At 41.2% G+C, this 27,062-nt stretch overlaps 1 protein-coding gene and 1 non-coding gene across 3 annotated transcripts in view; one reads left to right on the plus strand and one right to left on the minus strand.

Annotated features, from left to right (window-relative positions):
• Positions 1-27,062, plus strand: part of LOC126475432 (protein FAM234A) — a 119,936-nt gene that overhangs the window by 74,407 nt on the left and 18,467 nt on the right. The window lies entirely within an intron of this gene.
• Positions 9,137-9,211, minus strand: Trnat-agu (transfer RNA threonine (anticodon AGU)). Its single transcript has one exon. It is a non-coding gene; the product is annotated as a tRNA-Thr (tRNA).

Genomic DNA, 27,062 nt, shown 5'->3' on the forward strand with positions numbered 1-27,062 from the left:
GATGTGGGTTTTAAGGGAGAGGGTAAGGAGTCATTCCAATCCCGGGAGCAGAAAGACTTACCTTAGATATATTTTTCCCACGTGGAATGTTTCCCTCTATTATATATGATAGAGGGAAACATTCCACATGGGAAAAATATATCTAAAAACAAAGATGATGAGACTTACCAAACAAAAGCGCTGGCAGGTCCATAGACACACAATCAAACACAAACATACATTGTTCATTGAACGCACCCGTCAACTCCTATTCTTAATAAAAGTCCTCAATCTTTCCTCTCCCACATCCACACCGGCTGTCCAGAGCATCCTCCTACAGGCCAGCCGCAAATTAGAACAGCATGCCATCCTCCACCTTAAAAAACTATCCAATCTCCTGGTATCCCACCTCCGGAAAGGCAACTCACTCACCCTTCACAACCTTTCCAGCAAACCTCAACCTCCTGTCATTGCACACAGACCCAGTGTCTCCCATCTACTCAATCTCCCACTTCCAGCTCCACTCCCTCCAAAACCTCAAAATTCCAATCAACACAATCTAGAACCACAACACCCTAATTCAGTATTTAACCTTTCCTCCAAACCTCTCTCCCAATCCGAAACCTCTGTTCTATCCAAAGGCCTCACCTTCAGTCCCACTCCCAGATTCAACCAAACAGCCCTCGTCAAAGATTTATTATCCTACACTTGTACTCTCTGCTGGAAATATCACTTTGCCACGAAGAAAAATGATCTTCATCCTACTCCTAATGGTCCATCTCCCCAAGACACTATCCAAATTGAATCCTGCCTGGAACAGTTCCGTCCTCCGTCACAGCGGGACCCACCTCCTCTTCCTCAAAATCACCCTCTCCAAACCTTCCAGGAATTTCTGACTTCCAGCCTTGCCTCTCAATCCTTCTTAAAAAACCTTAATCCTACTCCCAACATCACCATTGCTGAAGCCCAGGCTATCCGTGATATGAAGGCTGACCGATCCATCGTCATTCTTCCGGCGGACAAGGGTTACACGACCATGGTACTTGATCGTCGGGAGTATGTGGCTGAGGGACTGCGTCAGCTTTCAGACAACACCACATACAAAATTTGCCAAGGTAATCCCATTCCTGATGTCCAGGCGGAGCTTCAAGGAATCCTCAGAACCTTAGGCCCCCTACAAAACCTTTCACCTGACTCCATCAACCTCCTGACCCCACTGACACCCCGCACCCCTACATTCTACCTTCTTCCTAAAATTCACAAACCCAATCATCCAGGGCATCCCATTGTAGCTGGTTACCAAGCCCCCACAGAACGTATTTCTGCCTACGTAGATCAACACCTTCAAACCATTACATGCAGTCTCCCATCCTTCATCAAAGACACCACCCACTTTCTCGAACACCTGGAATCCTTACCCAATCCGTTACCCCCGGAAACCATCCTTGTAACCATTGATGCCACTTCCTTATACACAAATATTCCGCACGTCCAGGGCCTTCCTGCAATGGAGCACTTCCTTTCACGCCGATCATCTGCCACCCTACCTAAAACCTCTTTCCTCATTACCTTAGCCAGCTTCATCCTGACCCACAACTTCTTCACTTTTGAAGGCCAGACATACCAACAATTAAAGGGAACAGCCATGGGTACCAGGATGGCCCCCTCGTACGCCAACCTATTCATGGGCCGCTTAGAGGAAGCCTTCTTGGTTACCCAGGCCTGCCAACCCAAAGTTTGGTACAGATTTATTGATGACATCTTCATGATTTGGACTCACAGTGAAGAAGAACTCCAGAATTTCCTCTCCAACCTCAACTCCTTTGGTTCCATCAGATTCACCTGGTCCTACTCCAAATCCCATGCCACTTTCCTTGACGTTGACCTCCATCTGTCCAATGGCCAGCTTCACACGTCCGTCCACATCAAACCCACCAACAAGCAACAGTACCTCCATTATGACAGCTGCCACCCATTCCACATCAAACGGTCCCTTCCCTACAGCCTAGGTCTTCGTGGCAAACGAATCTGCTCCAGTCCAGAATCCCTGAACCATTACACCAACAACCTGAAAACAGCTTTTGCATCCCGCAACTACCCTCCCGACCTGGTACAGAAGCAAATAACCAGAGCCACTTCCTCATCCCCTCAAACCCAGAACCTCCCACAGAAGAACCACAAAAGTTCCCCACTTGTGACAGGATACTTTCCGGGACTGGATCAGACTCTGAATGTGGCTCTCCAGCAGGGATACGACTTCCTCAAATCCTGCCCTGAAATGAGATCCATCCTTCATGAAATCCTCCCCACTCCACCAAGAGTGTCTTTCCGCCATCCACCTAACCTTCGTAACCTCTTAGTTCATCCCTATGAAATCCCCAAACCACCTTCCCTACCCTCTGACTCCTACCCTTGTAACCGCCCCCGGTGTAAAACCTGTCCCATGCACCCTCCCACCACCACCTACTCCAGTCCTGTAACCCGGAAGGTGTACACGATCAAAGGCAGAGCCATGTGTGAAAGCACCCACGTGATTTACCAACTAACCTGCCTACACTGTGAAGCTTTCTATGTGGGAATGACCAGCAACAAACTGTCCATTCGCATGAATGGACACAGGCAGACAGTGTTTGTTGGTGCTGAGGATCACCCTGTGGCTAAACATGCCTTGGTGCACGGCCAGCACATCTTGGCACAGTGTTACACCGTCCGGGTTATTTGGATACTTCCCACTAACACCATCCTGTCAGAACTCCGGAGATGGGAACTTGCCCTTCAGTATATCCTCTCTTCTCGTTATCCGCCAGGCCTCAACCTCTGCTAATTTCAAGTTGCTGCCGCTCATACCTCACCTGTCTTTCAACAACATCTTTGCCTCTTTACTTCCGCCTCGACTGACATCTCTGCCGAAACTCTTTGCCTTTACAAATGTCTGCTTGTGTCTGTGTATGTGCGGATGGATATGTGTGTGTGTGCTAGAGTATACCCGTCCTTTTTTCCCCCTAGGGTAAGTCTTTCCCTCCCGGGATTGGAATGACTCCTTACTCTCTCCCTTAAAACCCACATCCTTTCGTCTTTCCCTCTCCTTCCCTCTTTCCTGACGAAGCAACCGTTGGTTGCGAAAGCTAGAATTTTGTGTGTATGTTTGTGTGTCTATCGACCTGCGAGCGCTTTTGTTTCGTAAGTCTCATCATCTTTGTTTTATATATATATATATATATATATATATATATATATATATATATATATATATATATATATATATATATATATATATATATATATATATATATATAAATCTCCATGGAGAATACATTGGTTCTCTTCAAGTAAAAAAAGTCAAAATTGAAATACTAGAATTTATATGTTTTTACTGAGAAGTCTTATAAGATGTGTGATGATAAAATTTATTTTTAATAAGACTTGAAATGCTTATTTTTTTCTCAACACATCATCGTATTTCTCAATTTCACAAAAAATCTAGATGTCACTAATGTTACACACTTAACTGGAAGAAAAAAAGAAAAGACAAGAAAAGGATTGGACCTGAACAGAGAGCACAAAAATTTGAAACTGTACTCTTAGCCACTAACAACTGATTGAGTTGGCCTAATGCAACACAGGCTAAGCGATGAAATAATGTCAAAATTTGACTGTCGTTTTTTCAAAAACTATTGAGCTAAGACAAAAGGATTGTCCCTTCATTTTCACCCTTCTTTCACCAGTGAAGTCTTGACTGTATCAGAGTGACTAATCTCAGATTCCTCTAGAACATATAGTTTTTAGAGACTGCTGATTCTATTCATTCTGTACCTCCACACAAGAAACATGGTTCTGCTAATTCTTATGGGTCCCAATTGTTTCTCAAGAGAAACTAATGCATTATCAAAATTAACCACCATGACTTGGGTCCCTCATAACTTGTATGAACTAGGCCTATTAAAGTTAACAGACAGTTAGGCCTTTTAAAGTTAACAGACAGTAAAACTGTACAGGCCAACATAACAGCGAGGTGAGCAGTCTCAAAAATTCTGTCACTGACTAGATCTGTATGATGACTGTTGCTGAACACCACATTATCATTCTTACTGCTCACTTATTTGGAGTCATTATTTGCTTTCTAAGTGATAAGTTACCCAGAAAATTATTCCACAATATGTAACTGAGTGTAAATATGCAAAATATGTCAGCAGGTTGATTCACATGTTTCCAAGACTAGCAATTATACGAAGAGCAAAAGTAGCTGGACTTCATTGTCTGAGAAGCTCGGTAAGGGGGCCTATGCTTCTTTCAGTTCAAATTTTCATCAATATGTGCACCTAAAAATTTGGAGCATTCTACTCTATTACTGACTCCTCTTCATGTGCTACATAATTCTTTGTAAAACATCATCTTCAGTTTTTTTTCTGTTTCTTTCTCTCAATGGGATTTATTATAACAGTAGTATCTTCTGCAAAAAGTACCAATTCCGCTTGTTAAATGTTAATTGGAAGGTCATTCACATGTTTAAGGAATGAGTGGACCCAAAACTGAACCCTTTGAGACTCCTTTTGTGATTTCTCCCAAGTCACTCAAATTTTCTACCTTTTCCCCATTGCTTGACTTATTCAGTACAGTTTTGTAACTTGTTTGATAAGTGTGATTTAGACCAGTTGTATGTGGAAAGCCATCAGTTCTATAAAACTTAAGTTTTTCTAAGAGTGTAACTTGATCTACACAATTGAACACCTTGGAAAGATCACAAAAACACCATGTAGTAGCTGGCCGGAGTGGCTGAGCAGCTCTAGGCGCTGCAGTCTGGAACCGCGCGACCGCTACGGTCGCAGGTTCGAATCCTGCCTCGGGCATGGATGTGTGTGGTGTCCTTAGGTTAGTTAGGTTTAAGTAGTCCTAAGTTCTGGGGGACTGATGACCTCAGAAGTTAAGTCCCATAGTGCCCAGAGCCATTTGAACCATCTAGTGAGATTTTAGTATTTATGCTTGTAATATTTTATGGATGAATGTGTAAATAGCATTCTCAGTTGAGTAAGCAATCTAGAATCTACACAGTGATGTGCTAAAGAAATTCTTTGTGCTTAAATGTGATGCTACTGTTGAGTAATTTTTTTTAACAAGATGTCTGAAAGGAAACTGGACAGTAATTATTTATGTCTTTCTTGTCATGGCATTTCTTATATTGTACTTTAACAATTGCATATTTTAATCTGTCTGGAAAAATTTCCTGTGCCAGTCATGCATTACATGTGTTACTTAGGATATTACTTTTTACGTTAGAGCGACTTCTCAGAATCCTGTTTGAGATTCAGTCAACAGCATATGAGCCTTTATTATTTAGAATTGTTTTAATTTCAGTGAAGGCACTTGGTCTTGCTTCTAGCTGCTTAAAGTTTTGTGGAATGATGGTTTTAATATATCTTCTTGCTTCTTCAATGAACCATTTAATCCTATTTTTGCTGCCACATTTAGAAAGTTATTTTAAAAAGCACCCACAACTTGTGAATTGTCAGTCACACGTTGCTGCTTTGTTTAATTGTTATGAAATCTTTGTCCCTTACTGGCTATTCTGTCTCCCATTTGACTTAAACACATGTAGTTCCAGTCTTATTATCTGCAATATTTATGTTTATTTATGAGGTTCCTCTCAGAGTATGCTCCACATTTAGCAATTATATACACTCCTGGAAATTGAAATAAGAACACCGTGAATTCATTGTCCCAGGAAGGGGAAACTTTATTGACACATTCCTGGGGTCAGATACATCACATGATCACACTGACAGAACCACAGGCACATAGACACAGGCAACAGAGCATGCACAATGTCGCCACTAGTACAGTGTATATCCACCTTTCGCAGCAATGCAGGCTGCTATTCTCCCATGGAGACGATCGTAGAGATGCTGGATGTAGTCCTGTGGAACGGCTTGCCATGCCATTTCCACCTGGCGCCTCAGTTGGACCAGCGTTCGTGCTGGACGTGCAGACCGCGTGAGACGACGCTTCATCCAGTCCCAAACATGCTCAATGGGGGACAGATCCGGAGATCTTGCTGGCCAGGGTAGTTGACTTACACCTTCTAGAGCACGTTGGGTGGCACGGGATACATGCGGACGTGCGTTGTCCTGTTGGAACAGCAAGTTCCCTTGCCGGTCTAGGAATGGTAGAACGATGGGTTCGATGACGGTTTCGATGTACCGTGCACTATTCAGTGTCCCCTCGACAATCACCAGTGGTGTACAGCCAGTGTAGGAGATCGCTCCCCACACCATGATGCCGGGTGTTGGCCCTGTGTGCCTCGGTCGTATGCAGTCCTGATTGTGGCGCTCACCTGCACGGCGTCTAACACGCATACGACCATCATTGGCACCAAGGCAGAAGCGACTCTCATCGCTGAAGACGACACGTCTCCATTCGTCCCTCCATTCACGCCTGTCGCGACACCACTGGAGGCGGGCTGCACGATGTTGGGGCGTGAGCGGAAGACGGCCTAACGGTGTGCGGGACCGTAGCCCAGCTTCATGGAGACGGTTGCGAATGGTCCTCGCCGATACTGCAGGAGCAACAGTGTCCCTAATTTGCTGGGAAGTGGCGGTGCGGTCCCCTACGGCACTGCATAGGATCCTACGGTCTTGGCGTGCATCCGTGCGTTGCTGCGGTCCGGTCCCAGGTCGACGGGCACGTGCACCTTCCGCCGACCACTGGCGACAACATCGATGTACTGTGGAGACCTCACGCCCCACGTGTTGAGCAATTCGGCAGTATGTCCACCCGGCCTCCCGCATGCCCACTATACGCCCTCGCTCAAAGTCCGTCAACTGCACATACGGTTCACGTCCACGCTGTCGCGGCATGCTACCAGTGTTAAAGACTGCGATGGAGCTCCGTATGCCACGGCAAACTGGCTGACACTGACGGCGGCGGTGCACAAATGCTGTGCAGCTAGCGCCATTCGATGGCCAACACCGCGGTTCCTGGTGTGTCCGCTGTGCCGTGCGTGTGATCATTGCTTGTACAGCCCTCTCGCAGTGTCCGGAGCAAGTATGGTGGGTCTGACACACCGGTGTCAATGTGTTCTTTTTTCCATTTCCAGGAGTGTACAACCACTCGCTCACAGAAAGATCCCTACCTAAAGACTGGAAAATTGCTCAAGTCACGCCAATACCCAAAAAGGGAAGTAGGAGTAATCCACTGAATTACAGGCCTATGTCACTAACGTCGGTTTGCAGTAGGGTTGTGGAACATATACTGTATTCAAACATTATGAAGTACCTCGAAGAAAACTATTTATTGACACATAGTCAGCACGGTTTCAGAAGATATCATTCTTGTGAAACACAAGTAGCTCTTTATACTCATGAAGTAATGAGTGCTATTGACAGGGGATGTCAGATTGATTCCATATTTTTAGTTTTTTAGAAGGCTTTCGACACGGTTCCTCACAAGCGTCTTCTAACCAAACTGCGTGCCTACAGGGGGGTATCGCCTCAGTTGTGCAACTGGATTCGTGATTTCCTGTCAGAAAGGTCACAGTTCGTAGTAATAGACGGAAAGTCATCAAGTAAAACAGAAGTAATATTCGGCGTTCCCCAAGGCAGTGTTATAGGCCCTCTATTGTCCTGATCTATATTAATGATGTAGGAGACAATCTGAGTAGCCATCTTAGATTGTTTGCAGATAATGCTGTCATTTACCATCTTGTAATGTCTTGTAAAGTCATCAGATGATCAAAACTACTTGCAAAATGATTTAGATAAGATATCTGTATGGTGCGAAAAGTGGCAATTGACCCTGAATTAGGGAAAGTGTGAAGTTATTCATATGAGTACTAAAAGAAATCAGCTAGATTTCGATTACATGATAAGTCAGACAAGTCTGAGGGCTGTAAATTCAGCTAAATACTTAGGGATTACAATTACAAGTAACCTAAATTGGAACGATCACACAGATAATATTGTGGGTAGAGCAAACCAAAGACTGCAATTCATTGGCAAAACACTTAGTAGGTGCAACAGGTCTACTAAAGAGACTGCTTATACCACACTTGTCCTCCCTACTCTGCAGTATTGCTGTGCGATGTGGGATCCGCATCAGGTGGGACTGACGGATGACATCAAAAAAGTACAAAGAAGGGCAGCTCGTTTTGTATTATCGCAAAATAGGGGGAGATAGTGTCACAGACATGATACGTGAATTGGAGTTGCAATCATTAAAACAAAGGCGTTTTTCGTTGCGACGGTATCTTCTCATGAATTTCAATCACCAGTTTTCTCCTCCGATTGCAAAAACATTCTGTTGGAACCCACCTACATAGGGAGAAATGATCATCACAATAAAATAAGAGAAATCAGGGCTCGCACAGGAAAATTTAAGTGCTCATTTTTCCCGCGTGCTGTTCGAGAGTGGAACGGTAGAGAGACAGCTTGAAGGTAGTTCATTGAACCCTCTGCGAGGCACTTTATTGTGAATACCAGAGTAATCGCATAGATGTAGGTGTATCAGGGCATGCATACTTCTGGATATTTTAATGAATTTCCTTAAAATACTACAGTATTTTTTGTAGCATGCAAGTAAAGCTAGAGCTTGATGTACTCTGCGCTGTAAGTAAATTTTGTTCTTCCTCTTACATGAGATTTTAGTTCCCTTAGTTATCCATGGCTTTCTTGTCTTCTTTTTAAATGGGTTTTCTGATAAATGTTTAGCAAAGCTGCTTTCAAAGATTGATTCAAAATCACTGTGGAATAAACTGAATATGATATGAGCATATCTTCCTCTACGTACCTCATCTCATGCCATGTCGTTTAACTTACCTGTAAAACACTGTATCCTGTTCTCATTAATAAGCCTCACTGCTTTGTATGAACCTGCTTGGGAGCTTTAAGATGTTATATTGTGTCTGTTAATTGTGGATAATGGTCAGATAATCCATTAACAACTGAGTAGGCATTGATTGTTTCATCCTGAATACTGACTATAAGTACGTTAACCATAAGCCCAGTCAGGCTTATCAATTATTTGAATGCACAGTGTCTGTTCTTTCGAAAGATCAGATACAATGCAGATCCAGCAACTGTGAAATACTATATGTAAATTGGAGAGAGATCACTGCTATTATCTGCAGCGGGACTTTAAATGGAATCAGCAGTGATGAACGAAAATGTGTACCAGACTGGGATTTGAACCCGGGATCTCCTGCTTACTAGGCAGGTGTGGTAACCACTGCACCATCCGGGACACAGCATTATCACAACTGCATGGACTATCTCAGTACAAGTCACGACCGATCCACACTCCCACCGAGTGCCACCTATCCGCAGTCCCTGTCTATTATACACCTAGCCATCCTGATCATGTGACTCCTGCCATGGGTATATCTGTAAGGTGATGTGTTCAGTACCCTGATTATGAACATAGCTGAATTGATCCTGCACAACACATTCTGAATGTGACCCTTGAGCCACTCCAGTCTGTTGTGGAACATTTTGTTTTGTATTTCAACTCAGGCAAGGAAACAGTGGAGAGCATATTGAACATGTCTCGTGCTAGTCTCACAACAATTAGAAACTGATTACATTTTTTATGCAGTTTTTGGCTCCAGGACAACTAAAAACTGATGTCACTCTACTCTTTTTGTGGATTTTGGCCTAAGGCCAATTAAAAACTGATGCCATTCTGCTCTTTATGTGGTCTTTGGCCCAAGGCCAGTTAAAAAAAAAGTCATTTTGCTTTTTATGTTGTTTCTGTACTCAGGACTGTTAAAAACCAATTTTTCCAATTCAGTATGGTACAACCTTCTCATGGTGGATACTCTTACCTAACTAACAGTGCCATAAATGTTGACTGCTGAACTTGGCTGTCATGCAGATTATACAGTACAAACGGTGTAATTTTAAACTTAAACCATAGCCATCATATCGTAATTCATCTGTCATTTGTAGCTGATCCCATTTACATTAAGATGGTTACAGCATCAGACAGTGGTAAAATTTCATTAAATTGTTTTCTTCCATGATGTTTCCGCCTGGATCAATAATAAGCTGTACAAACTTGATGTCATTTTGAGCAGCATTACTCTTTCTGCAGTGTTTTGAAACATTAATTATGGACACCCTGTAAAACAAGGGTAACACTTCCAGCTATGGAATGTGATGTAGAGCAAATTTTTGGAACAGTAACTAATGACAGAAGCATTTCTAACTTCCCTTCTCATAATTGCCAGTCTGAGATAATTCTACTATTACTTAGCAGACCTCATTAACTTCCAGTGTGATCTGCTGTGTGTTCAGTTTACTCATACCTTAAGAAGAAATAAGAGTAAACATTTGTTCTACTCACCTTGTATTGTTTGCCCATCAGTCTTCATTCTCATTATTGGTGCAGTTGTCTAATAAGAGATTCCTGTTTGCAAGAAAGGAATTTCTTGACATTCAGGGTCATTTCATGCACAGTTTTAAATGAATTCATCACAGGCCTTTAGATAAATTATTCCATATTTTATTCATTCTTTTGTATTTTTTCATATTATAATTAAGTTTACATGCAATACTTTTTCAACATACCCATACAGTGCAGAATCTTAACTAACAGCTGATGTCACACACGGCTTTACAGCAAAGAAGATACATCAAAGAGGCTCCACTCCAAACGCTATTGACAGTCTATCCAAATATCATTAATTTTCTGTATGCCATTTGCATTTAAAATTTACAGCATCATTAGTGTAACCCATGTATTTTAAGTTGTAGATTTTTCGTACACGTAGTTAAGGTTTTTGTGGTGTCCATTTTTAACATTTTATCTCTGATTTTAGTAGTCTCAATATCAAAATTTTAATGAACTGAAAAAATTTCAGTTACATCATGGAATTTTCTCATATCTTTCACAAATGTTTCAATAATGTTAGTTACAAATGTGTTATAATTTTAAAAAATCCAAAGTACAAAATATATAAAGAAATGACAGATGAGAAACTGAAGATATTCCAGAAGACTGTAAAGTGGCTTTTATCCATCCTCTGCACAAGAAAGGTGATAAGCATTATATAAATAACTATAGATAGTGGGTTGTAAAATATTTTCAACAATATTACTCAGCAAGGTGGAAACAAAACTTGACTGCCATATGGGAGAATATCAGAGTGGATTTTGAAAAGCAGATCTTGCACAGAACAGATTTTTGACCAACAGTCCATAATATGTCCCAGACTTACAAACTCCATAGACACAGTTGTAGCATTTATAGATTTTAAAAAGGAATTTGATTCAGTTGATGGGGAAATATATATGAAGTGATTTGAGAATTAGGCATTAAATCTAAACTACCCAACTGCAGATACCAAATAAAAGTAAAGTTCCGGGATGAAATATATAAGGCATTCAAAATAAAAACAGATGATTTCTTCAATTGTGTCCAAGAGAAATAGTAAGTGAATGGAAATAAAAACTAAAAGAACTGTAGTGATTTGAGAATTTCCATGTAAATTCTGGAACCACTTGACCTTCTGCCACCTCGAACATGCGATGTTTCAAAGACAGACGGCCGCGGTGGCCGAGCGGTTCTAGGCGCTTCATTCCAGAACCGCGCAACTGCTTTGATTGCAGGTTCGAATCCTGCCTCGGGCATGGATGTGTGTGATGTCATTAGGTTAGTTAGGTTTAAGTAGTTCTAAGTTCTAGGGGACTGATGACCGTAGATGTTAAGTCCCATAGTGCTCAGAGCCATTTTTTTTTTTTTTTTTAAAGATAAGAGTGTGTGTGTGTGTGTGTGTGTGTGTGTGTGTGTGTGTGTGTGTGTGTGTGCGCGCGCGCGCGTGAGAGAGAGAGAGAGAGAGAGAGAGAGAGAGAGAGAGAGCCTATTTACTGCACAACACATGTCTGTGTTTGGGGATGGACGTTTATCATGGGAAGACAAGAGTTGCGTCAGATGAGCGACATCAACAAGTGTTTGCCGCTAACACAATAAAACCTATATGGAGGATGCAAGGAATAACTACGTATTAGTCCTTGGTGGTCGAATAACTGTAATTGTTATAGACAATTGAAACATGATGTGTCTCGAGACTCTTGCTTAATCTTGGTGTTAGACTTGCTAGATGCGAGATCTGTTTTGGAATTTCTGGTGGTTATTAAACCCACCACATTGTAATTATTGTTAATAGTATCTGATGGTTATCGGCGAAGTTGACTTGGAAGAGTTAGTATGCTTATATGAAACTCATGGAAATAAAAATATACCAGAACTGAACCCAAGGTGTTACGCGAGTACCAAATTATTTAAAGAGAGAGAGAGTGTGTCTTTTTTAGTTCCTCTAACCACCATTATTTCTTCGGAGAAGAAGCCATGTAGATCGACGCAGCCGCATATCCAGAGAAGAGGATCGGCTAAACTTTTCAAGTAAGTCAGCTGTAGTAAGAGAAGTGTGAAGCTTGTAATCCAGTTTTGCACCGCTCCACATTCTAACATCAAAAACTATTAGAACGTGGTGACCGATGTGATAAGGACTCGAAGAAAGAGGAATTTTGAAACGAAATAAAGATAAAAAGATATTGTGAGTTGCTATAGCAACCAATAGTAACAAGGCAGGGAAATTGTTTCGCAGAGTTAGATTCAGCATAAATGGTAAAAAGGGGTGAAAATTAATAAATACCATACAAGAAAAGACACAAGAAAAACCTCAACAGTTTAGACTAAGAAGGGTTACGACGAGATCAATTCGACAACGAAGATCCAGTGCGGAGAGTAAGCAGCCCTCACCCACATCTCGGGGGCGTGCACCCTGTAACCAGGAACTGATGCCAACGGTGCCAGCTGCTGCTCACCGGTGCTGACTACAAATCAATTCAATGGCACCGATGCTGAAACCAACCTTCGACACTGTCGGTGGCCATGCTGTTCACCAGCGCTGATTCCACACTGGCTCACCGACACAGCCTAAAACTCATTGCCGGGTGAGCGAAAGACAGTAATTAATGAGTGTGAAGTTAAGGACACAGTTCAATAATAGACTGTTAGTATAGTTATTATACTCAGAGGTGAATTTTTTTAATGATAACTCTATCTAAAACTAATAAAAATATGGATAATGCTCAAAAAACTGGGGAAACATCAGAACCAGCCAAGGCCATGACAGTGAGAAAAGAAATGCCAGCACTAAGTCTTCAATTAGATAGCCAAAGAACAGAGTCAAATGCCCAAATTACTACTTTAAGTCTCAAGTTAGACTCGGTGAATATTCAGTTCAATGCTAAATTAGATGACCAGCAGGCAGATTCAACTGCTATAAGAAAGGAACTAAGTGCTACTTTAAGTGAAAAACTAGAAGCACAGGGTAAGGTTTTAAATGCTAAGTTCAATGCCTTAAATGATAAAGTGGAGAGTTTGCAATTAAGTTTAAAGAATGAATTAAACAATTCCGTGACTATCCACGTCAATCAGCTCTTCAGTGACTTTAATGAGACACAGAGTAACCAATTTCAGGATTCAGCAAAGAAACTAGAATTTGATATTGATGACAAATGTAATAACAAAGAACTCAATCTTAATGAAAAATTAAAATCTTGTGAAAATGTACGTAATGTCAAATTTAATTCCGTAAGACAGGAAATGAATACTTTGAAAGAGAGCACAGAAGGAAGTAATGTCGATTATTCAGACAAAAATCACAGGTGTTACTGCACGCATCGTTAGTTCACGCATAGATGATATAAGACTAAGTTTTAAAGGAAAAATAGCCAACTTTAACATTATAAATGTAAGTAGTTTGGCAGAACCATTTGAACTAATTAAAGATCAAGAAATTACTGAGAGCATAATCTCCGGAAACATTTTGATGGTTGCTTTTTCCGAACTTAATGATGCTAGCAAGGTTATGGATGACTTGAATGAAGAATTCAAACTTGTCCATGACAAAACAGAAAACAGAATAACTTTACGTGATGATGTGTTACCTTGTAAAGTGGTGATTGTTTTGCCGTAGGGAGACTTTCACACAAAATTTAACAAGAAGTACTGGTTTGCACTTGATCAAGTGAAGTTAATATGGGATCCGGGCGGAGTCACCTTTATCCCCCAGGGACGTTAATGTTCCGTGTTAACGGGTAGAGTGACGACTATCAGATCCCTAGTTGTTTTTGGTGTTTCTTCTGTACTATTTTTCCTGCACCAAATTCCTTCAAATCTTAAACTATATTGTAATCTATTCTTGATTTCTTAAACTATCCTATAATGTTAGTACCTAGGAAGCTAAATATGACTAAAAGTCTATTAAGAGAATCATGGATAAACAGTGATCTCTAAACATGAAATGCAACAAATAGTATATAGTATTAGTGGAAAAGATAATATGATGGTGATACCTAGACGACATGAACTGAACATAATATTTTAAGTGTATAAAAATATAGTATAAGCTTAATGACTAAACAACTATTTTATCGTAGTGTATAATTTTCTATTTAGTGTAGAGTATTTTAAACATTTTATGAAATGTGATGTAGATGGGAGCATTTGTATTGGTTTTGGAAGGGGTGGGTATTATAGATTAAAACATGATTTACACTAACAAATAATACTAAAATGTAGACTTTCACGGCCGGAAATATCATGTCCATTATAATTATCCGGGCTGTTATGCCATGGTCGGTTGATGAATTCTGTGTCAATTCCCAACGTTTCATCTCCGACTGCAGGAGACACCTTCAAGGGGGTCCATAGCTCGATGGAAGGTCCAAAACACCCACTGCCTCGCTACTGACTGCCGCTAAATTCCATGTCTGTGCGCTCCCACGCCGCGGCGTGACGTTACGTGTTTTGAAAACGTCAGTGCAATTGGCCGCTGCCCGTTGCCGTCGATCGCCGTTGCCATCACCCAGTAGAGGACGGGTTGTACACATCTTCTTTAACACCGGCATCCATATACCATTTCATTTCACGCCCTCCTCCTTTCGGTTGAAATTATTTGGGTGTTTAGCGATTTCGATTGCCTCCCTGTAGAGCCTTTCGTAATATCCGCTTGTGGCCGCTAGCACTTGCGTCTCCTCGAAACAAATATTGCGGTTCCCTGGCTGGAAAGCATGCTCCGCAACAGCTGATCGTTCCGTTTCTCCTCTTCTACAATTTCCCTTGTGCTCTTCCAAACGTTTAGAAACAGTACTTTTAGTGGTACCCACGTAAACATCTCCACAGCTGCATGGGATCCTATACACTCCGGCTTTTTCCAATGGTTTGCGAGCGTCCTTGGCAGGCTTAAGGTATTCCTGTATCTTCCTGGTGGGCTTGTAAATTACGGTAATATTCCACTTCATCAAGATCCTCCCTATTTTTAACAAACGGCAGGAAAACCTTAGATTTTGCAGTAGCCTGTACATCAGTATGATTTCTGCGTGGCTCCCTCAACGAACGTTTTATTTCGGTGGACGAATATCCTTTCATCATTAGTGCATTGTGGAGATGTTCCATCTCAGCGACAAGCAACTCAGGTTCACAAATATTTCTAGCTCTGTCCGCTAACGTCTTGATAACACCTCGCTTCTGTTGTGGGTGGTGGTTCGAATCCCAGTGCAAATAACGGTCCGTGTGCGTGGGTTTTGCGGTATACTGAGTGGTCCAAACTACCATTTTCGTTTCTAAAAACAAGCACATTGAGGAAATGTAATTTGCCATCTACCTCCTCCTCCATTGTAAACTGAATTCTCGAGTTCATACTGTTCAGATGTTCGTGGAACCAGCTTAGTTCCTCTCTACCATGTCTCCACAGCACAAACGTGTCATCCACGTGGGAGCGCGTGGACACAGAATTTAGCGGCAGTCAGTAGCAAGCCAGTGGGTGTGTTGGACCTTCCATCGAGCTACGGACCCCCTTGAAGATGTCTCCCGCAGTTGGAGACGAAACGTTGGGAATTGAGACAGAATTCATCAACCGACCACGGCATAACAGCCCGGATGATTATAGTGGACATGACTAACAAATAAATCATGACTAACACAGAACACACACCACACCTTTCAAACGACCCTCGCAAACAAGTGTGTCACTCTGCACCATTTTCCGTTCCGTAGGGGTTGCTAAGATTTTCTTCAGGGACTTCAAAGGCGAAGGTGAGAATGTCCATTCTGTAGGAGACGTTTAACTCCATACCTCCATGCTCACTCAAGTACCGGCGAAGTAGGGATCCTGGGGAAGGGGGGGTGGGAAGGGTTTCCTATCTTCGGGGCTATCTTCTTTCTCTTCATTGATCTTAGCAACAATTTCTACTTTTTTCTTTCTTACTTCTCATTTGAGTATCTGTTTATCTTCCCCTCTTTCCAAATTCAACTGCTTCTGTCGCGGAAGTCCTTCTCATTTTCCGTGGTTTCCAAAATTTTATATAAGTAGGCCAAAGAATCAGGCTACACAGATACACAAACAATGACCAGAACCGTCAAGTATTGTGGGGGAAGAGGTATGTGTACATCGTGAAATGTGCACACATTGAAGAACAATGATCATTCCATATCGCAGTATATAAGAACTATGCTTATTTTACATCACGTATACCTTGTGGGAAGCATGAGTAGTTAAGGAGAGCGTAAGCCAGAGAGGAAGAGTTTGTGGTAATTGTTAAGGAAGGTCAGTCAAACAAAATATTCTGATGACTGGTGGGACTCTTATAACACGAGTAAACCATTTTGTATGAATACATCTACATCTACATACATACTCGGCAATCCACCACACGGTGCGTGGCGGAGGGTACCTCGTACCACAACTAGCATCTTCTCTCCCTGTTACACTCCCAAACAGAGCGAGGGAAAAATGACTGCCTATATGCCTCTGTATGAGCCCTAATCTCTCTTATCTTATCTTTGTGGTCTTTCCGCGAAATATAAGTTGGTGGCAGTAAAGCTGTACTGCAGTCTTCCTCAAATGCTGGTTCTCTAAATTTCCTCAGTAGCGATACACAAAAAGAATGCCTCCTTTTCTCTAGAGACTCCCACCTGAGTTCCTGAAGCTTTTCCGTAACACTCGCATGATGATCAAACCTACCAGTAACAAATCTAGCAGCCTGCCTCTGAATTGCTTCTGTGTCCTCCCTCAATCTGACCTGATAGGGATCCCAAACACTCGAGCGATACGCAAGAATAGGTTGTATTGGTGTTTTATAAGCGGTCTCCTTTACAGATGAACCACATCTTCCCAAAATTCTACCAGTGAACCGAAGACGACTATCTGCCTTCCCCACAACTGCCTTACATGCTTGTCCCATTTCATATCGCTCTGCAATGTTACGCCCAAATATTTAATGGAAGTGACTGTGTCAAGCGCTACACTACTAATGTAGTATTCAAACATTATGCGATTGTTTTTCCTATTCATCTGCATTAATTTACATTTATCTATATTTAGAGTTAGCTGCCATTCTTTACACTAATCACAAATCCTGTCCAAGTCATCTTGTATCCTCCTACAGTCACTCAACGACGACACCTTCCCGTACACCACAGCAAACAGTTGGGCAAGAGATTCACGATAAATGCAAGCTAAGTAAGGAGCCAATGCAGTAGAGTACTCTCTGTAAAACCGAATTTGAATCTCATCAGGACCTGGCGGTTTATTTATTTTCAACCCATTCAGCTGCTTCGCAACCCCGGGGATGTCTATCACTATGTCCTCCATACAGGAATCGGTACAAGACTCAACCGGCGGTGTGTTTGTACGATGTGTACCATAGGAGAATAGGAATTTAAAGGGGTGTACCTACTGAAATGGATGGAGGAAGGGCACTCATAGGGTCAACCCACGTGTAAGGTATAGATGATCCAAGGGGAAAGGACAGTATCGTGACAGAAATCACACATTTTGTAGGAATTATTCTGGTAAGTTTGAATTCTATATTTCACTAGCATTATTATATTTTCTGAGTGTCAATAGGAACACTTTTATTTTGCCCAGATTTACTACAGACTAAAGAGGTAGTACAGAGAATTAGAATAAAGGATGAAATATTCAAGGATCCATGACATCTGGAATTTATGATTGGAAAAAGAGCAGAAAACAAAAATTTGGGTCCTCTCGATTTTTAGATATTGAAAGAGGTAACTCAACATTGATTGAAAGGTTTGTATTTTATAATTGTAGTAGAATGGAAAAAAGGAATGACCAAGCAATAAGAACAAGAGTATTTACATTATTAATAGAAAAAGATGTATTGTTGAAAAATGAAGTGTTATCCTATGTGATATTACTGTACAAGGTAATTACGTATAAAATATTGTGTGTTCGCCTAGGGGGGGGATATGTAGTGATTCGAGAATTTCCACATAAATTCTGGAACCAGTCGACCGTCTGCCACCTCGAACATGCAATGTTTTAAAGATAAGTGTGTGTGTGTGTGTGTGTGTGTGTGTGTGTGTGTGTGGGTGTGAGAGAGAGAGAGAGAGAGAGAGAGAGAGAGAGAGAGAGAGAGCACCTATATACTGCACAACACATGTCTGTGTGTGGAGGATGGACGTTATCGTGGGAAGACAAGAGTTGCATCAGATGAGTGACGCCGACAAGTGTTTGCTGCTCATGCCATAGAACCTGTATGGAGGATGCAAGGAATAACTACGTATTATTCCTTGGTGGTCAAATAACTGTAATTGTTTTAGACAATTGAAACATGATGTGTCTCAAGACTCTTGCTTAATCTTGGTGTTAGACTTGCTAGAAGCAAGACCTATTTTGGCATTTCTGGTGGTTATTAAACCCACCACAATGTAGTTATCATTAATAGTATCTGATGGTTATCGGTGTAGTTGACTTGCAAGAGTTTGTGTGCTTATAAGAAACTCATGGAATTAAAAATATACCAGAACTGAACCCAGTGTGTTATGTGAGTACCAAATTATTTCCGTAGAGAAAGTGTCTTTTTTAGTTCCTCTAACCAGCATTATTTCTTCAGAGTAGAAGTTGTGGAGATCGACGTAGCCGCATATCCGGAGAAGAGGATCGGCTAGACGTTTCAAGTACGTCAATTGTATAGTAAGAGAAGTGTGAAGTTCGCAATCCAGTTTTGCACCACTTCTCTCGTCGCTGAAACTGTTAGAGAACATAAGTTGTTATTAATACGGCTGGGGACTAACAACAAAGGTAGTGAAATTCACTGTCTAGCATTTGCGGATTAGTTTGTCATTCCTTCTGAAACCTAACAAATGGAGAAATACAAATCATTCTCTAAAAAGAATAGCCAACAAAGCAGGTATAAGAATTTCTGTAGAGAAAACAAAATTTATGGCAAACATAAAAAATACCCCAGAAATCCTAGTAACAGATAAAGAGGGTTAATAAACTTAAACATCTGGGAGAAATGATTCAGGAAAATGGCTTAGAAAAATTTGCTGTAGAAGAAAGAATATATAAAATGGAGAGTGCATATAACCAGGAATATTTACAACAAAAGGTCTCTGTCTAAAAGTTTGAAAATATAGCATTACAACACATCAGTCTTTAGGCAAGTGAATGTTTAGTGCTGAATTACAAATTACGCAATCGTTCTGGTGGTTTCCGGCAACTAGAGGGAGCAGAGTGCCAGACTCACACTTCCACTTTATTATTGAGCTTAGGTGGAGTTGTTTCGCCGATCTTCTTTTCAGGATAGCTAGCTGCGATTGTCTGCCCAACTTCTTCTCTGAAGATAAGATGCTCTCACATACTTTATAACAAATACAATCTAGAAAGCTCTAGAAAGTCCACCATGCGGACCTCACGAAAGTAAGTGAATAAGTAAGTGTCTTTTCTTTTCTTTAACAACATTCAGCTGTTCTCAATAATGACTGACGTAACACCGTCACAGAGTACGGCGCGTTTGCTTCTTGTGCTTGGCATGTAACTTCTGAGGCGAGTGCTGCGACTACCTGCCAATGCCGATCAACCGTCCGATACATGCCAGTCCTGCACACACATAATCGTTGTGCAGTAGACACAGTTCCACTTTCACACTCTCATCTTTAAAATAATGCGTGTTTGAGACGGTGGAAATACGAGTGTGTCTGGAATTAACCCCGAAATTCTCGAGGCACTACAACGTGAAGTCCTAAAAAGAAGAATCATTTGAGAAATACTTGGTCCACTAAGAAACACAGAGGTATGGAAATTGAGAAATAATGGATTAGTATATCACAACATATAAAACATAACTGAAATACTACAGAAGAGGTGACTGCTATTTTTTGAACATTTATACAGAATGAATGGCAGCAGGTTAACCAAACAGATTTTTATGTATCTTTGGGACAAGAAGTCAACAGCAGCATGGATTCAAGATGTTAGGAAAGTCATATTAACAGAATCTTCCGTCGGTTCTTGGTAGAACAACATTATAATAATAAATGAAAAGCACCAGTTTGCTTTCGTTCTACAATATTACTTTTATTGCTAACTCGTTTTCGGCTTACAAGGCCATCTTCAGACATTTACTGAGTATTATCACCAAAGAAGTTAAATGTTAGCAGACAACATTGGAAGAGAAGTAACACATCTAGAGTGAAGTAGAAACATACAGTAAGTAACATCTTTGCAATGAAATAGTAAAAACTGAACAGTACATAAATAACAATGGAGTTGACAGGAAAACCTTTAGCACAAAATAGGAATAGCATGTATAGCTGTTATGTAGAGTTACTCTGAAACTCTTTGCCTCTGTATATGTCTGCTTGTGTCTGTATATGTGTGGATGGATATGTGTGTGTGTGCGAGTGTATACCCGTCCTTTTTTTCCCCTAAGGTAAGTCCTTCCACTCCCGGGATTGGAATGACTCCTTACCCTCTCCCTTAAAACCCAAATCCTTTCGTCTTTCCCTCTCCTTCCCTCTTTCCTGACGAGGCAACCGTTGGTTGCGAAAGCTAGAATTTTATTTTGTGTGTATGTTTGTCTGTCTATCGACGTGCCAGCACTTTCGTTTGGTAAGTCACATCATCTTTGTTTTTAGATATAACTATATAATCAATAGCGTATAGATGTGTTGTAATGGTGCACTAACACAATATCAGTGTTCCCACCAACCAACTTTTATTCACTTCCACACACTTAACCAAAGGGTACATTAACTAACAGTGAAGCAGATATATTAGCTGCACAAACAGTAGGGTGGCCGAGGGCTCGACATGCTGGCTTACATATGACTTGTTTTGCACACGGCGCAGCGCTTGCTGCACCATCTGTGCTGATGGACAGTGGCGTCCTTAGGCTGGCCATGGAGTTGTGCTGTATAAGGTTTCAACACTCCTTCCCTCTTTGAGAAAACTGTTCACTGTGGAGATTATTCAATTCCAATTATATGAGTAACATTTTACTCTCATTTGGTTATACGTGGTTCATAAAACATTCATACAACAATAGATTCTGTTTTCATTTATGGCATATATTGACATAAATTTCATTTCAGTTCACAGTGAGTTCTTGCTGGATTATATTTATCAGTTCAAAAGAATCAAAGAAGTAAAAAACAGTCGCTACAATAGATACTATGCGCTGCTCAGATAGCTAAGCATAGCCTCGCTTCTCTAGCATTATCCAGGAAGGACCTACACTCTACAAGGTTGTGGAAATTTCGTGGAAAGACATTTATGTGCTCAGTTACATCTCGTTAATAGACTTAACTGTGATCCCAAGAACAAAATAATTTGTTGTTTATAAACACAACTCAAATCTGACGATACCAATTGTATCAAATACTAATTCAATGTTTAAAAGTGCAGCTCAATATTTACACGTTACGTTCATTGTATAAAGGATAACCATTTCATATGCTGAGGTATACAAAGTTGTATCATCATTACGTACAATAAGCATTAAACAGTGTTTACATAAGTAACAAACATGCATAAAAATTTCACTGTAAATCAGGTGAGGCTTTCATGGGTAGTCAACACTCGCAGCAGTTTGGTTTCAACCCCTTGATTATTTGGTTTATATGGTACCTAACACCCTACAAGCATTTATCTTTCTTCACTTTAGGACGTGTCGATGCATCGTGTCCTGCAAGAGAAACCTAAATACTAACTTAAAACTAAATTTTCATAGATAAGTGTATAGTGGCTTGATGGCTATTAATGCTTTTTTTCACATATTAAACCATGTATTCATTCATTTCAGTGTGCAATCTGGCTATCACAAAACTTATTTAATTCATGTGTGCTTCTGTACCAACCTTTACAAGTCTGAAAGATAAAGCGTATTAGAGGTGTAGTGTGACCTCTTATTCAATTTGCCACTTATATTGTACTCGTTTGTTTACCTGCAGCAACACTTTTCTCATCCATAAATTGTAATTGGTGCATGCACTAATATTTAAATTTATAAATACTGTGCATATATAGATGTAACGTATATAGTAGCATAGCTTAAGTAAATATCTCATAGTTTAGGATCTCTTTCCTGTGTATATAGTCCCTTAGCTTATCTTTGTGGGTGTGTACTGTGTAGATAGTTATAGTTGTAGTATAGACTCTCTCCTAATTTTCTATATCCCTGTTTATTCAATAGGCTTGCAGTTTGTTGACTAGCTTGCTCCCCAATGCTGCTGCATCGCTCTGATACCACTTGCGTTGCGGCGAGTTGTGTATTGCATTGGATGCTACCGTGTGTTTTACAAGTTCGTTTATGTGTTTACAACTGGGCCATGTACAAGGCAAAGTGTTGTGTTTAGAGTGTTGTCATCCCTAGACATATAAAAGTATAATTCTGACTTGTTACAACCACTCATCTTATCATTTACACATTTGGCATATAAGAAAAAACACAAACAAAAAATTTTCCTTAACAACTAAGTACATAAATTCTGAAATGTGACTTCCAGCAGCCTAAATCTAATATTAATATACAACGTAGAGGGTATACAGATCATCTTTCACACCTCTACCGTCGTAGTACCAGATAAAGCAGGTGTTGATCAACAAGTGCCCCCACTCTTTCCCCCAGCTCACAGAACAAGGGCCTACCATGACCGGTTCAATTTTTCCGGCATCATGGCAACATCATTTCTACTATATGGACAGTTGTTGTTTGACCATGCCAATTAGTATCCTGTGAGGCTCTCGACTGAAATTCTCTTTGCCTTTGTGTGTTATTTGGCATATGTGTATTACTTTGTTGACCAAATTCCACCATCTGTGGATTATTCGACTGTTGTATTGTTTTGTGTTTGCCAAGCAAATGGCTGATTATTGCTGATAGGTTGTGTGTCTGTACATATTGTACAGGCTGGTCATACTCTGCTGGCCCATTGTAGTTGATTTTTGCCCATTTCTTTTATATCCACCCTTGAATTTACAGCCTTTGCCATTGTCATTGTGATTACCATTACCGTATATCTGTGTGGGTTAAGGATACCATTTGTGTTGTACTACGAATCCATTGTTCACTTGTTGGTCCATAAATCTCTGTGGCACTATCTGTGTATTAACAAGCTTGAGTTGTACTGGTCTCTCTTCATATATCAAATCGATTGAGTCCAGTATAGATAGAAAGTATCTGGTGTCGTGTTCTGGAATGGTAATGAGATTTTCCCTAATGTGAGCAGGAAGATGGCTCTTTAAAATTTTCAGAACGTCTTCTTGAGATATCGGGTTCATCAAGTATATGATTTTATTCAAATATATTTCAAAATAGCTGCTTAAACTTCCATGTTTGCTATTCACTGGAGCTGGGTTGAATACTTCACATCTGAGATGGCCTCAGAACAATATTTATCCAGAAAGGCTCTCTCAAACTGATCATAGTCATGGCAACGTTCTGCCATATTCATAGCCCATAGTAGAATGTTGCCTGTGTGTATCCAACAACAAATCTAATCTGGGCTTCGGTTCAGGTATGAGGTAAACCATTTCAAAATGCTCTGAGAAAGACCACGGGGTTTGTTCTTTTCCCTTCAGAGGTTTTTTTCCCTTCAGAGGTAATTGTCGATGCCTGAGTAATCCCTCATCTGCAAGTAATGTTGACAAGCACACTGTGCTGTCTGTGACAGGCGTGTTTGTGTTCACTTGGGGTGTAGCGCATGGTGGTTGCGCTTGCTTGACAGGTACAGCTGCTGGCAAGTGTTGTTGCATTCTGCAACCTTCGCTATTTTCTGTCAATGGGCTAGCCACGTATTGTGGGTAACCAAAATATCTAACTTTTCTAAAAGCATGGGTTTGGTTTCTGTCAACTTTTGTTTTGGAATGTCAGTAGTTTTAGCAATACTGCCTCAAAACCTTTCCTCTGCTTCCTTTAAACTGGAATCTACTGACTTCCTTTCTCTTTTAGAGTTTCTTCTACTGTATCTACATAAATTTTGCACTCTGACACTACCTTGTCAGCAAGGGTGCTGCCCTTATCCAGCACCCCAGCTTCAGCTTTGACAGTTATTTCCTTTACATCTGTACATATCTCATCTCTCTCTGTTTTTTGGCAACTTTTGATCCTAAACTCAATTGGTCCGCTCATAGACTTTACTTTTGTACTTCTGTAGGTAAGTTTTTGCACACGTCTTGCTGACTGCATTCGTCACATTTTTTACCGACACATCCATTTGGGATTCTCTCTCCTGAATTTGGGAATATGCTTCACTGAGGTTTTGTACTCACCTGGCAGTTGTTCCTGTTTATCATCTATGGATGATACTCTTTCCGTTAACGTATTTATGTTGCAGGATATCTTGGTACTTATTTCTTGTTTCAGTTGTTTACCTAGCTCTGTGAACCTCCCGGATAGTTTGTCAGCTAATTTAGTGTGTATAGTTTTGCTCACTTTACTGAACTGTTGACTAACATTATTCTTCAGATTGTTAAATACCTGATTTAGCTGTGTTAACTGTTGACCTATACCCTTAAGTTGTGCTCCACTTTCCTGATATTTGTGTTGTTTTGTAAACTGTTGTGTTATTTGTTGCATGAGTTGTATCAAATTGTGTCTCTCACTAGTATTTACATTGCTTTTATTAACAGACCTCACTGTAGGCACCTGTGTGGATGGAGGAGGTGGCCACAGGGTTGGCGGAGTCTCTGGCACATGGTTGGTCACAAGTGGGAGGAGCTGGTCATAGTGCCATGACACCAAGCCATTGGAGGTGTGCATGATGCACAATCGGTGGCCTCAGCAGTGATGGAAGATCACTGGTATCCACTTAGGGTGCCAGCCAACCCACGGGTCCTTACAGCAAGCCCAAACCGAACTGCTGCAAGGGGGCCATTCGTGGGTGGCCAGGTGTCAGCCGGAACAGATGAAGCAGTGTACAGGGCTGGCAGCTGTGAAACAGCTTTGCCGGGCTATGGTCACCAGCTGGAGTGAACCTATATGAGTTCAAGGACCTACTGAGGATTCCTCGGGAGAAGATTGCATGATATATTTCTTAATCCGAGTTTTGCAAGTATGGACCAGCCGCTCCGCCTCACCATTGGACTGAGGTTGAAATGGAGGGGCAGTAACTTCTCGGATGCCACTCTTTATACAAAAATCTTCAAGATTCTAAGAAATAAACTGTGGGCCCTTGTCTGTCACAAGGGTACACCAGAATCCTTCCTAGGAAAAACTATTTACGGCAGCCGTGACAATAGCCACCATGAATTTGGATGGGCAGCGAACAATATAAGGAAATTTTGAGAGACCATCGGTTACTACAAGCCCTAAATACTTAAGGAATGGATCCACAAAATCAGTGTGAATACGCCCCCTAGGTGGCACCCTGTGGACAGGCTGACACAACACACATGATCTCATTGTCAATACCTGGCCAAAATACATGGCAGCAGGTCAGCAATTTTGTATGAGTAACACCCCTATCGTCCAGGTGGAGAAGGCGCAGGAGATCTCACAGCAATACGGACGGGATCACAACCCTCATCACCAGCTCTTCAGTAGCCAACTAACACACCAGCAAGGATGGAGAGCACAAGAAATCCGATGCGCAGCCCAGTGGCTTATCTGGCCAGCCATGGTGGACAATTTGAATAACCTGATTTAAGACAGGATTGGCCATGACAGCCACCAAAATCTGACAACTAATAATGGGAAAACCATCCTTGGTGTTTTGGGATTTGACATCTAAATGAAAACACAATAGTTCATCTTGATCAAATATTGAATCAGGACCAATCGGGAATTGAGAAAGAACATCCGCATTAGCATGTTGTACTGTGGGGTGGAAATGAATTTTGTAGTTATAGCTCAACAAAAAAGGAGCCCAGCATTGGAGACGATGGACTGCTTCATCTGGTAGAGATGCTGAATGATGGAAAAGAAGAGCTAGACATCTATTATCAGAAAATGAAATTTAGAACCATAGAGGAAAAGATGAAATATTTTGAGTGCATACACAATAGCAAGGGCTTCATTTCCCACTTGTGAGTATCGCTGTTGTGCATGAATCAGGGTTTTATAAGCGTACGCAATAGGGCATTCAGATCTGTCCACATATTTGTGAGTGACAATGGCCCCATGGCCATACTGGGACGCATCTGCGGCCAAAACAAGATCTTGGTCTAGTTGGAAGGTAACCAAGCAATGTGCCGAGTGTAATTTTGGCTTCAACAGTGTAAAAGCACGCTCACAATTGTGTGACCAGTGAAATAATGGAGCATGAAGGGGCTTGAGCCACTGAGGCCACACCAGGAAGAAATTTATGGTAGTACGCAATCTTTCCGAGAAAGGTCTGCATCTTCTTGACATCGGCAGGACATGGCAAAGCCGTAATGGCATCACCATGCTGGTGTAAAGGCTCAATGCCTGCACTTGAAGCTTCAAAACTGAGATGATGATAGACAACTGAAAAAAATTGTGATTTGTCCAAGTTACATTTCAACATGGCAACATGCAGCACCATCGAAGGTTCCACAACTGTTCTATTGAGGAACTGGAGGCTACAATATCATCCAGGTAGTTAACGCACCCCGGCATGGAGGCCAGAGTTTCTCCAGTATTCATTGGAAAATAGAAAGAGTGCAAGCGACGCTGAGTAGCAGGCGCTGGAATTGATATAACCTGAAGGAGGTATTCACTATGAGGGTATGTTTGGAATCATAATCCATAGTCAGTTCCAAGTAGGCTTCAGGCAAGTCTACCTTGAAAAAATATTGGCCCCCAGAAATCCATGCT

Source organism: Schistocerca serialis, chromosome 4 (genome assembly GCF_023864345.2).
Source record: "Schistocerca serialis cubense isolate TAMUIC-IGC-003099 chromosome 4, iqSchSeri2.2, whole genome shotgun sequence".
Taxonomy (NCBI): Eukaryota; Metazoa; Arthropoda; class Insecta; order Orthoptera; family Acrididae; genus Schistocerca; species Schistocerca serialis.